The sequence below is a fragment of the Anomalospiza imberbis genome, chromosome 6 (genome assembly GCF_031753505.1).
Source record: "Anomalospiza imberbis isolate Cuckoo-Finch-1a 21T00152 chromosome 6, ASM3175350v1, whole genome shotgun sequence".
NCBI classification, from domain to species: Eukaryota; Metazoa; Chordata; class Aves; order Passeriformes; family Viduidae; genus Anomalospiza; species Anomalospiza imberbis.
In genome coordinates, this window is record NC_089686.1 from 38,033,546 (window position 1) to 38,047,313 (window position 13,768).

Here is a 13,768-nt window from a genome sequence, read left to right on the forward strand (position 1 = left end):
TTTTTCCTTTTTACAACAAATTGGGTTTTAATACCATGTATTCAAAGCAAGAATCTGCCCAACCCACAGGTCAAAGGGCATCTGTCTTGTTTTGCCAGGTGCCAGAAACAGCAACTGGACTCTACCCACTGCCTGGTGGGTGGCAATATTCTTCACAATTTTTACAGCACTTCCAGTTTCCAGTTTTGTAGAATTTCCTCCAAGTCTGCTGTATAACACAGATGCTGCTGCAAATCACTCTGACACTGGTTTAACATCTTTAGTTTTTAATGCTAGAGTGACCCAGAGAGCAGAGAGTCATGCTGGCAAATTTAACTGAGGCTTGGCACAGAAAACACAAAGACCTTAATTCAAGATTTTCAAATTACTCTGAGGACCTCATTGAGTAAAAGGAAATGTATAGTAACATCTGTAATTCTTTTTCTTGTACCCCCTCATTTGGAGTCCTCCAGAAAATCTGTGCCCACAACAACACATATGGCCAAATCCATACTACAGCTGAACCTATAACAAACCAAAACCAGCAGCACAAATTTCTAACCAAGACTCATACAAAAAATCCTGTTCTACCCAAAAAAAAAAAAAAAGAATAGACAGAATTCCTTGAGCCTTTCTACTGTCACAGGAACAGGCTGGCGCTCTGGGGCTCTTGTCCTCAGTGGAATACGGGGTCACTGCCTTCTCAGGTGCTGGAGAGGACGGGCTTTACAATGTGCATAAATTAGAGGAGAAGCTGGAGGATGCACCTTCCGCACTCCATGTGTCAGGCAGTACTGAATCCTACATTCATGAGGGGACAGCTCTCTCACAATCATCCGTCGGCTGTTGGGCCATGGAATATCACAAGCCAGCAACCACCCAACACGTGTCAGACAGCTCAGGGCTGCCCATGTCTCCCCGCACCCCTGCAGACCCAGGAAGCTGCTGCTGCTGCACTTTCCACGTGGACAAGCAAGCAGAGTTTGCAGTCTACAGTTTTGCTGCAATCCTGAAAGCAGCTTGAAGCTCTGGTGGAAGTGGTTCAATGTAAGTGTCTGCAGCACACAAGGATGCTTTGGATTCTTGACAAGTGACAAAGCTTCCGTTTCAGCACAAGAAAAAGATGAGGCTGCATCGCAGGGCTGGAAAGGGATACTTGAGACACTCGTATACCATCCCTGCCTATTTTTATCTGCCTTACAGGTGCTTAACTGCTGATGTAGTTCTTTTAAGCTCTGTGTTGCTCAGGTCTGTGTTTAACTTGTGCTATGTGTTTGGCTCCAAGGTGTCCCCTTTTTCATGGCAAATCCATCAATAAGAAAAGTTTGAAGATATCTGTAGGATGAGGACTTGAAACTGAACTCAGCCCCATTTCATCAAAGTACTTCAATGTGGGACCATAAATTACAGTATAGTAAACTTCTTCTAGACTGATCCCTGTCCAGTGTAACACTGCAATGCTATTTTGATATGCACATTGATACACGGCATTAAGAGCTTCAAAGATTTTTTTAAAAAAGTGGGGCATCTAAACCAGTGATAATTTCAGAGCCCAAATAACTAAAACAAAAATCCAAATCTCTGTTTTGTTGCTCTCTTAATAGTATAATTGTGGCCAGATGTATGGTGCCTATTTTTTCAAAGTAAACTGAATTTTAGAGGGAAAAAACCTCATTTCGCAATTTGCTGATGCAGTACCTCAAGCTGATGCCAGACAAGATTTGGCTGACATGCAAATTTTCCAGTTCATGCATCTTATGGGTAAGTTATATTTATGCTTCTATGCTTAGTTCAAGACTAGAAACTTTTCTACCGGGTCAGTAGAAAACTTTACAGCATGTCTGAGTGGTGATTATCTGATGCACAGTGCTTCCTGCCATTCGAGTGCTGCATTGCACAGCTTGGTACCATGGTGCTGGACACGAAGCGGAGTCCCACCCAGGCCCTCCACCTGGGAACCTCAAAGGTCCCAGCAAGGGCAGATAGTAGGAACCTGGCTCTGGAGGGGGGAATGAAGTACGAAAGGGTAAAAGCATTCCCGGACATTACACAGCTGCAAAAGCGTGCACCTGAGCAGGCCCAGCCAGGGCGGAGATGGAAGCCCGACTAGCCTTGAGCCGCAGCGGAGCTCTAATCCCAGCTGCCCCCGTGGCAGGTGACAACTGAGGCAGAGACTGGGCTATTTTGTGTGCCTGTCTGTCATGTGCCATCGCCACAAGAGCAGATGGGGCAGGCACGGCACGCAGGGACCTGCCTGTGCGACGAGTAAATACACAGAGCTCATTCAAGGCTCTTGCCTTGAATACGCTCACTGGTTCACCCTCAGCCCAGTCCCGCGTGTGGGCAGTCGGCAAATTTGGCCTCAGGCCCAGCCTCGAGGCTGCTCTTAAAATTCAGCGCGGCTGCAGCGACAGTGTCAGCTCTGGCCCTGCACGGCCCAGGAGCGCGGCGGGCCCGCGCCCGGAGACACCGCGGCCGGCATGGCGCCCAGGGCCCTGCTGCTCGCTCCTCACAGGGCTGCAATTGCAGGGCAGAAGGAACTAGACTCTTCCCGACAAAGCAAGCTGCATGGAAGCAACGTATTCGCTTACCCCAAACTGTGAACCACTTCTGAAAAGGCAGATCTCCTCCTGGTGTGTTTATACATATAGGGAATCTGCATAAACATGCCACATGTCTAAGCACATGGACCCAGCCATATGCACCCATGAATACACACATGCTTCCTTCCGTGTGCGTGCATGTGCGTATGTATCCCTCTGCCAGCACCAGATTTCTGGCAGGAGCTCCTTCTGCCCTTGCCCCACAAACAGCAGGCACTAATTCTCCCATCTGCAGGCTTCAACCTTTTCCTTGCCTTGCTTTCTTGCCTGCCAGCAGATATGCCTTCTCTTTACCTAGTCAGTCTTGCCGTCTCTCCACCACTTCCTAAACCGGTGCTTTTTATCAAGCAAATTCTCTGTTGAAGCATGGTGTCATCAGGGGAAGTGCTGCAGGGGCCAAATTCTGCAGAGATTAAGACAGCACGATGTGCCAAAGCCTGCCCACACCCCACCTCTGACTGGCACTCCAGAGGCACAGCTGGGCACACCTGAAAACCCCAGAACCAGAGCAATGACTTACCATTTATCTCTGCCTTGGCTTATGGTGAATTGTATTGCATACTGAGGATAAAAATACAATAGCAAGAGATCACAAGCAGAGTTTCAAATATGCTGATTTCTGTTTTTCTTTTGTTTTCTGAATTTGTCTATAGGTTATTGTAATTCTGTGTAGCACAGTGGTGCTTTGGCTCAAAGCCAAAGGCAGTAGAATTTTGAGGCAGCTGACTGAAAGGTTAGAAATTGGGTTAATACATTTTTAAAAACAGCTTTAATATTAGGTGCTCATCTGCTTTCCCTATTAGATCAGTCTTTCTAATCTTTAGCTATGCTATTTAGCTGCGTGCTGTTCATGAATTTTCACAGTTATTTGAAAACCAGACTTTGTCCCAGCACTTCTCTCTTACGTGTTTTGAGAGACAGCTTCAAATCTAGCCTCATCCACTGAAAAGTTTAAACCTTCACAGAAAACTGCCTTAGGTTTGATTAATGTAGAAATGCAATTATACTTTCTTTTCCTGACTCTTTACAGAAGTTTTTTAAACCCATACAAATGTTAAATTCACTCTGAGGTGAAGCTGGTGAGGATGTTTGCTCTGAATGGTTGTTCACTTTTTACCACTTTCAAATAAGAACAACAAATTTGAGAACAAGCCCTGTAATATTTGTTTTGACAGCACTGCTGAATTTAAAATTTTGAAGGACCAACCTGATATCTCTTCAAACCACCTTTGTATAATTTCATCAGACATGTTTACCATGTGTCTTTCTAGCACCATCTCCTTAAAATAAACAATCAGAGGCAAAGGAGGGTAAAAAGAAAACAAAGTGTGTAGATGAGGAAAACTTCATTTTTTTTTCCTTACAACAAAAACAGCTCCAAAGCTGGCCAGTATGTGCCTCTCACATGTTTTATCCTCTCCCCAAATCCTTCCTAGGTTGTGTCATTTTAAAAACCTGCAAGCTGGGACATCAAAGAGAGTCCAGGCATAAGAGGAAAGCAAGCATGGAGGCACTGTAAAGAATTAATACACAAAGATCTGTGGGATTAGTGCCTGGAGACTTAGGTCTGTTCACAGCCACATTGGAGACTGTGCAGGCAGGACTTGAGAAAAGATCTGCCTTGAATATCAGAGTTTTCTGGTCAAGGGTTTTTTCAGCTCTGCTTTGCAGGATGGGAAAGCAAAGTCAGCACAAGCAGATCTACACTGAAACAGCTGAGTTACTGCCTGAACTCAAGATCCCTTCCTCCCAGTCAGGCCTGTCACAAAGGCAGGTTTGGTTTTGTTGGGGCAGTTTGTTTTGGTTTTGGAAGGATATGCTTTGTCCTTGAGATTTTTTCTTGTGGGACAACCAACATTTGGGGCAATGCCATAGATTCCATCAATGCGGGAGCCTGCTGCGCCTTTTCTTTCTAGACTGAGCCCCCAGCCTGTGAGACCAGCATGGTGTCTCTTGATCCCTCCAAATGAAATTAGGAAAATGGGCTGGCTGACTTGCATCTGCCCTACGCTGCATGAAGCGGCATTGCAGAGAGGGCGCATTTGCTAGGAGAAGTAATAAATGTAATTTCCTCCACGAATTAGCTGAGCCACACTGGCTCCAAAGGGGTCGAAGAGAGAACAAGAAAAGAGCCACTGTCTGTTAAAATAGCAGCCCCTGACTTATCAAAGGAAATGAGATATCAGGTCATACTTCAAAACCTAATGACAACAGTTCAAGGGATTTGATCAGACCCATTTCCTTCGCCCAATTTTTACGGGGCACTGGGTGCCTTAGAGTGAGCATGAAGCCCTCTGTGCCTTTGAGGAGAAGGTGACTGAAGGATAGACCAAAGGGATGGAGGGGAGGGCAAAGCAGGGCACTGGGTTGTAACCAGCTGGCTCTGTTGGTGCCTAAAGTGACCTTGTGTAGAAGCAGGAAGAATTTCAGGTCGGCAGAATGTAATTACTCTGGTTGGAAAGTTGCCAAGATTCTGGCATTAACATCCCCATGCCTCTAAAAAATGCCACAGGGCCAGAACTATAGATTTCTCCATGGCTAAAAAAACAGCACTGGAGAGGTAGAGGACCCTGTAAGCTTTGTGAGCAGCTTGAATTATTATATAGTGGGTGTTGCAAGAGCAGTTAGGTTTTCCAAATCTCTCTTTTAGCTTAAAAAAACACGACTAAACAAAAATAAAATGGTGGATATTCCCTTCCCCTCTCCATCCCCTGAGCCCCCCATCCCCCACTCTTTCCTCCCTCAAACAAGAAGAAATTCCCATAGAACTGTAGCAAATACAACCTGGTAAAGTAGCACACACGGATTATTTATCTCCCCCTCTTCCCCCACTGTCATTGCTTTTTGCAAATCAATCTAATTCAGGACAAAGTCTATAACAGACAGAACAACACTCAATTCTGGCACTATCCTATCACCAGATTAAGACTGATGAGCTACAGTGCCCCCAGCAAGACAAAGGTGAGGTTTTTTTTACTAAGCACCTCCTTCTACTTTGTGACAGTTCAGAGGAAGCCAAACTGAGTGCCCTACACTTGGCCAAAGTTTAACTGGACTTTCTGTAGCACAAAAGGCAATAACACTATTACAGAGTATTGAGTCCTGCTGAATTCATTGGCCAACAGAAACACTTTGTACAACCAGGTGTGGAGGTTTCCTATACAGGTCTTCAAAATCCAGGGCCCCACATGTGGTGCCAGAGGAGAGGAAGTGACACGCTAGGACAACAGCTGTATTGGATTACATTCATAATTCTCAGAAATGTACAGAAACACTTTCCAGCATGCGAACACTTGTGTTTCAGGATTAGTCTTGAAAAGGCAGAATCGAATTCTTCCCTTTCCTGGCACTCTCCCCTTGACCCACAGGGGATCAGTCAGCTTGTGAGCTACAGATGAATATTTGCACACAATAAAGATTCTTCTCAGATACAGCATTTGGCAGGGGCTCATTAGAGGAAAAAATGGCACTGATTTAGACAAGGAGTGGCATTAACTTTTCTCCTTGCAAAAGGCAAAGGATATCAGTTACACAGAAAACAGACATGAAGTTCTGAGAATGGGGGCCCAATAGACAAGCCTGAGTGACTTTGAAAGCTCTATGGCATCACTGCACACTGCATGTGCAGCCATGCCACGTGACAAAGGTGTGGCTATGCACTATGACTTTACTTTTGGGTCAGAGCTGTGTGTCTTTACATGACAGTTGTACAGAAGAGCTTGAAAAAGCAAGATGGAACAGTCACTGTGACAACTCTCACATCTTTCTTTTCAAATGTTGTTTTGAAGTCCAGACTCTGAAAGAAGACAATGATTAAATACTTGTATTTTCAAAGTTTGCATCTGTCTTTCTCTGCTATAGAAGAATGTATAAAAAATTCTGGAGACCCAAAACAGAAGCAGCAGATCTTAATTTTGTAAGTGTCAAAATTTCTTGGTCTCATGCTCTCTAGCTGGCAAGATTGTTTGAAAGCCCTGGGGGCTTCTTCCTCAGGAGCTTGCCTGACCTGCAACATCTAAACAAACATGCAGGAACACATCCTTTCATTGCTTTCCTACAATTTTTGCTCCTATAATTATGCATATTTTATGAAAGCTAGCAAGAGAGATGAATAGTCTAACTCTCCACGAGGGCTGTCTTTTTCCCAGGGGAAAAATCTGTAAGTTTCCACAGTATTGTTGCTCTTGTTTGTACCTAAGGGTCTAATAAAAGTTAACCACTCCTGCACAGATTTTTGGTGGAAGTGCATTTGCTACTTTTTATAACAAGGAAAAACAGAAGCAGACTGCCAAAGAAACTCACATGACTGACTGCAAGTGAATCACTCAGAGCTATTTCTTGCGTACGCATCAAGATTTTCAGTCCCAGCATGCCCGGTCCTCAGGGAAGGGTCTCCCCCTTACTCTGTTTTGACTCACTACAAGTGCATTTCTTCTGTAGCATCAGCCCAAATTGAAGCCCAATTGTTCTGCATGCCAGAGAGAACAGTTCCACTGGATAGATTAAAAAAGGCAGTCATGAGATGTCTCAGATTATGCAAGGTGACGTCCTGATATAATATAGAAAATACCCCAAGAGGAGAGTAAGTGAAAAAAAAAAAAAAAAAGCTGGAAAATTTGACCACAAGCTTGTATTTTAGGCAGGGGAAGGGAGCTCAGCTGGTGGCATTCCAGTACAGACCAACTTTGTTTCACAATTTAAAATGTGTTGGTATTGAAATAAAGCTGTCCATACAAGCATTGCCTGCCTCAGAGGTGCTCTGTAATTCTAGGCCCTGCTGAGATTTTGTGCTTGCAATTGATTGATAATGCTCAAGCAATGTATCTGCACCCTGAACCACGGCAGGTACTACTTTTATAAATAACAATTTTCAAAGACTTAAGTATGTATTAATCAAGGTGCAATACTGAAGAGGTATGTTGCCCCCAGATGGCAGCCTTCAAAGTATTCCTCAGTTCCTGAGGAATAAAAACATGAAGCAAGAGCAGCAAGAAATCACCAAGGACTTCCTAGATGCTCCCTGTAAGGTCACTGGATTGCAATGTGATAGTCCCAGTGGAACATTAGGAAAGAGTATTTTCTTTTTCAGAATGACAACAATGTAATTTTCTGGCCTCCCCATGAATGACTGAAGGTCTCACATTTCTGGATGATCTGGATTAGTGTAACTTTAATCTGTTGCAGCATTCATTCCATCACCAGCTCTGGCAGCAATCCAGGCAGAGCACAGAAAACCTCCAACAGACTTTCTTTGGGAGCCTTCTTTTCCCTAGCCACTTCATGGACATGGTGACAGAGCTTTTTCTGACTCAGAAATAAGCCTGTCTTATACTCCTGTTGGCTTTGAGAGCCTGAGATAGCCACACAGCCATCTGCTACAGGTATCATTCTTCTCATTTTATCATACCACTATGTGACTCAAAAACCACAGAGTAGGCAAGTAGCAGAACCAGGAAGTTGTACTAAGTTTTTTACACCTTCAAAGAATAACAGCATTAAGCAGATGGTCACTTATCATGAACTATTTTATTTGGTTCTGGTTTGCATCAGTTTTTAGAAAAAGGTGTTGACTGCTTGAAGACTCCATCGTGATATAATAAGAGGGGAAGAGGAAAAAAAATCAATACTCAGTTAAAAATAGACTGCCCCAAAAAATAGACATTCTTTTGGTCAACCCAGTGAAGTGAGACCAGAAAATGGAGTCCTGCTGAACAATACCCATAATTGTGGCACTTCTCAAGTGTGGTGGCAGATTAAACTGTGGTAGTTATGAAACAATCCCCCCATCTCTTCCTGCAGCCATCTACCATGTCTCCCTCAAGCGGGAAGCTGCACCCTCACTGCAGGATCAGCTGCAATCAGGTGAAGTGGCATAGCAGCTCCTGTACCATCATCACGTATCAAAGTCAAGTTCACAATGTGTTTTTTTTGGGTTTTTTTGCTATCTGCTGGTAATTCTCAAGAGGTAAGATACTCCTCACCACCAGATCCTCTTTCCCACATAGCAGAGCTGTTTAGGCTGGTTAAAGAAGAGGTGTTGTTCTCTAACAGTGTGAGCACTGATTTTTCTCTTCTACTCAGATCTTCCCCAGCTAACACCACTGCAAAGTAACCATTTTGGGAAGGGACAGAACAGCTGAGGATCCTAATCAGTTCAGACATCTCAGCTTAATCTGTTGCCTATACACTACCTGCATCATCCCTACTCTGCAGCTATTAGCACTTCTCTAGAGCTTTGGAGCACTGACAGTCTTATGAAGTGTCCTGCCTTATTATGGTCTGGCCAAGACTCGGGATGTATAGCAGAGTGGAATGCTTTGTGGAGGACCCAACAGCTTACACCAATCTGTGGCTGTAAATCTTCCTAGCTCTTATTAAAGATTAGTCTTTACAAGTATCCAGTCCTCTCTCAGAATCACCCACCACATGACACAAAAAATACAATCAGTTTCACTCTAGAGTTGGGGCTGCTATGAACAGGCCCCTTTAAAGATGAATTAAAAGTGTGCTATCTGTAAATAAAGCAACCTGCACTTGTGAAGCCAGACATCTTCACTAGGAAGAAAGGCTCTCAAGTCAAAGGCAATAAAATATCTCAGTAGGGCCGTTGCAGAGCTTAAATTCCCTCTTTGAAGTAGCACACAGCACTGCTGTTATGTGTGCTAATGAATAGCTCAGCATTCTCAGACTAGTTAGTTAAGCACTACAAGGAATTAGAAATGCCTTGTGCCAGCCACTCTTTTATATGAAGCCACTGGCAATATTTTTGTAGTAGTTTGTCTCTGAAGCCTTAGAAGTGGCATTGATAAGGCTTCCCATAGAAGGAGGGAAGGAAGAAAGTGAAAGCAGGTGTATTGCATAAATAATAAAAGCCCTGCAATTTATTTCCAGGAAGTCCTAAGATGCAATTTTAGCAGCAACAAACACAGGTGTTCAGCAGCACTCTGAACAAGCACATGCAAATAAGGAAGAGACATGTAGAAATATGAGTTCCCCATTCCCTCTTAGTCCTTTTGGTTATGTTCATCTGAAAAAAGACTGAGGCCAGAGAAAGCAGTTAGGTATCTGTAATCAATAACAAATCAACTGCTTTTGAACAGGAAACTTTGCACCTCTCTGCTGTCTGAAAAAATAGTGCGTAGGACATCTTTCACAGGAGATGCACAGTCTTATTACGTGGACCAAAGCCAGGAGTCAAAGCCAGGATACCAGCAGAGAGAAAATAACTGTGATAAGCTATTAACAGCAGTTCAGTGGCTTCTAAGCTCAGCCTCACTTTTGCCAGCAGGAAAGATCCTGGATACTACTTCATTGAACTGCCTTGAGCAATACAGCCAAATTTATTTGAGTGTCTGTTTCACCTGTTAAAGAGAACTGGTTTTGGTCTTGTATAGGCTTGAAGAACACTTGAAGCAGCCTTGAGAACACTTTCAAGGAAACTTATGGAGAGGGAGGCTCCTAAAAACATTAAAGCCTGTCTGCTTTTATTTCTGCATTCCAGATGCACTTCTATTTGTCCCCTAAATAAACCCTCACTCTCTCCATTCCTTGACTTCAAAGGTTGGTGTAGAAGTTCCAGTACCTCCGTGGATCATTGTAACGAGTGTGACAGCCTCAATCTACACATGTTCCCTGGGAATTCAGTGGCAGAACCAGTCCTGCTCAACCTCCCTCAGAAGGAAGCAGGCTCAGCAGCATTACCCTCTGCTAGCAGTCACGTAACTCTGCTCTACCAGCTAACAAATGCAGCTGCCTTTTGCAGAGATTAACAAATCTGGGATGGGGGGAGATGGACACAGTCCAGACCCCATCTCTTCTCCTGGAAAACCCTCCTTTCCCACATGCAGATACCCATAACCCAGCTAAAGTCCCCTTTAAGAACAAGGGACACCTCCCCAGCCTCTGCTGCCTGACAGAGCTCTGCCCATTACCAGCAGCCTGTGCTGTCGCTGTCTCCCAAGTGGCCTATGCAGACCCAAGTCCTGCCCCAGTGTGCCTCTGTTTCCCATGGCAAAGAATACCTAACCCTGCAACAGCAGTGCACCTTAAAGTCAACCTACTACCCTGCAACCAGCTAACACCAGGCAGGTCCCTGGGTAAAGAAAGATGCATTAACACACAGTGTTCCTTGGGAGAAACATAAAACCCAAAACCAACTCCACCCCCCCCCCCCACACACTTGTTTTTACTTACACTCTGATCAGTTCCAAGAAGTCTGTTTTTCACCCAGCATGCTGCTGTCAGGATACACACAGTCTCGCAGTTGACTCCCATTTGTCATGATTATTGTTTCCACCAAGAGAGCTCCTGCCTTAGAAATACACGTTGTCTTTACATATCCAAACTCTCAGCAGCCTGAGACACAGTAAATTAAATAGCTGACTATTACCAAGAGATGAAAGTCCTTTCCCCTCTTCTCACCTCTTCCCTCCCTACACATACCTTGTCAAATCTTATTGCCCACTGGTGTCATCCACAAGCCAGAAGAATCAAATGCCAGCTCAGATGCATGTGAAGTTTCTGCCTCAGGCTTTTCTCTCTCTCTGCAGGGCTTCTGGGCAAGACCCAACTTAATCAGGGGTCACCTGTTCAGCAGAATGGCTAAAAACTCCATCTTTCTTCACAAATGTCACTCTCTAACACAGAACATGGTTCAGCCATTCTCTTTCCAGAAAATAAATAGAACATGTTAATAAGTCTCCTGCAGGATAGCCTGTAGTGTTGCAGTGGTGCTAAATTAGGACAGTCATAGACAGTCTCTGAAAAATACAAAGAACTTGGATTTTTTTCCCTCACAGTGACTAGTTTTCACTAACAATTGCAGAAGTCAAATTAAAGAAGATGCCTGTTATATGAATTAGCATTTGAACTCTCATGTGTCTAATAATTTCCAGAATCAGAAGAAGCTTTTCCTCTGGCCACAGCCTCCTCTCTTTTTCTTTCATGCAGATTCTCTAGTATCTCAAAATTTGAGCATACACCATGGGTCATTCCCCATAATCTATTTTAGGAAATTTACAGTAACTCAGTAACTTTAAATGACATTTAGAGTAATTCCCCATCATCTATTTTCAGGAAATTTACAGTAAGTCAGTAACTTTAAATGTACATGTCAAATAAAATTGCACTTGGCAAATAAATTCAGAAAGCATAGAGAAAAAAGCCACAGGCACAGAAAAAAAGGATATAACAAATGTGCACAAGCTCAGATGCCCAGGAATTGTTTCCTTAGAAACCAGGCAAAGGACAGGAAAATCCTGTAATGAACAGCAAGGCCTATGTCTGTAGCAAGGCCTCTAGACTTAATAGTAAATCCTTGTCCTTTAGAGTATGAGCTCAAAAAAAAAAAAAAAATCCTCCCTCTCCTGGAGAGGGAGGATACAGCTGCAACACATGGACAGGAGTAGATAGTGATTGCCTTGTAAAGTTCAGATAATAAAATTAATAGTGACAAGTGATACAGCTGAGAATGTGATAAATACCATCCTTGCAAAGAAATGGCAGGAGGCTGCTGCATTATCAGTACCCAGAGTAAACAGAAAGGTTTATCAGGGAAAACATCTGCATTTACTATTCTATGGAATCAAGTCTGAATTTCAAAAATCTCCATCAAGATCTTAAACCAAGGAAAGGATTTCGCAAAGTAAAGGGGTTTGATGAAAACTTGTCCATCATGTCTTCCAGGCCACCTGGGGAATAAATGAACAGCCCAGCATTAGCACCCACATGTGTAAGGCTGTTTTTTGAGAAAAGTTCTTCAATCTAAATCCTTTGCCAAAAGTCATAGTAAAGGGCTTTTTTTTTGTAAGAAAACCCCAAATGATTTTTAAGTGAGTGTTATACGGCTTGTTTCAGATAGGGACAGTTAATGATAGAGTCTAAGCAACCTATAGATTTCAAACAGTGAAAATCTGAACTACAGATCTTGTGCAGCATAGGAAAATGGTGTTATAAGGTACATACTCCACACAACTCCAGTAACACTGCTCTAGAGTATTGCAGAGAAGACTTCTTCCTGCAAGGACTCTGAAGTAACTTAGGTGTAGATTTGTATGTGGCTGTGTCAGCGTGCAAAGCAGCAAAATTTCTTTGAAGAACTCCAAAACACATGGAAGTGGGAAGTTGTTTTTTTTCAGACTAGGTATTAGACAGTGCAGAGGTAATGCTGGTCCAAGGGAGATGGGGATCTTGCCTTGTGGTACAAGTAGGGGAAATTGTCTCACAAAACAGAAAAAAGAAAGTATTTCTGACCAGATTGGTCAGTTAGAGGTCTTGCTCTCAAGTGGATTGAATGTTCATTCCTAGCGCTCTGGGTGCAGTCTCTGACTCTGGCTGAAAGCTTAATCTGTGTGGTGGAGAGTGTGTGTTCTTCCAGAAATCTTAACAGTAGCTGGAAGAAAGAGGTTCCTCCCTTACAATTTCTTTAACTCAAGAGAAGGTGCCTGGTTGTCTGACAGTGCAATCTTTGAGCCAGTGGAAAAGGAAAAAAAACATGAAACCTGTTCACAAGCTGATTATTATGCAGATCAGCAATCATTATCCTTTCTCTCATTACCTCAAATGCTTTCTGCCATCTGTTGGTAACAAACCTGCATCTGGCAGATTACCAGAGGAGCCCTAATCAATGGGTAATTGGGGTAGAGGATTGTGTGGACAATCCTGGCAATGAAAGCACAGAAAAACTTAGAGTGAGAGAAGAAAGTTTGCCTGTTACAAAGGTGAGATCCTACACACGGCATTTCTCTACCATTCTGACATAATTCCTTCTAGGTGGGAAGTGTTTGGAGGGGTTAGACAGAGATTTGTCACAGGCAATGGGATGAATTATACCAGCCTGTGTAACAATACCTCAAGCAAAAGGTTAATTTCTGACAGATTATGCCAGCAAGTGCTGCCAGGAGAGGCACAAGCAGAGCAAGCACAAACATGCATGAGTTTGCATTTCCACTGTTGCCTTTTAGAACCATCTGTTAATGAGACACAGAGGATGCTATGGACTCATTCAAGTAATGGCTCCTAATCTAGTCTCTTAGTGCCTTCTGATAGGAAATGCTCAAAATATGTCCACTGCAGGTTTTCCTTCTCCAGCCATGCATTCAGGGTTCTGCTCCATTCCACGTAATCCCAAGTCTTGATTACAGCAGCTCAGATCTAATATTCACATTATTCCTCTGGCTTCCAAAGGA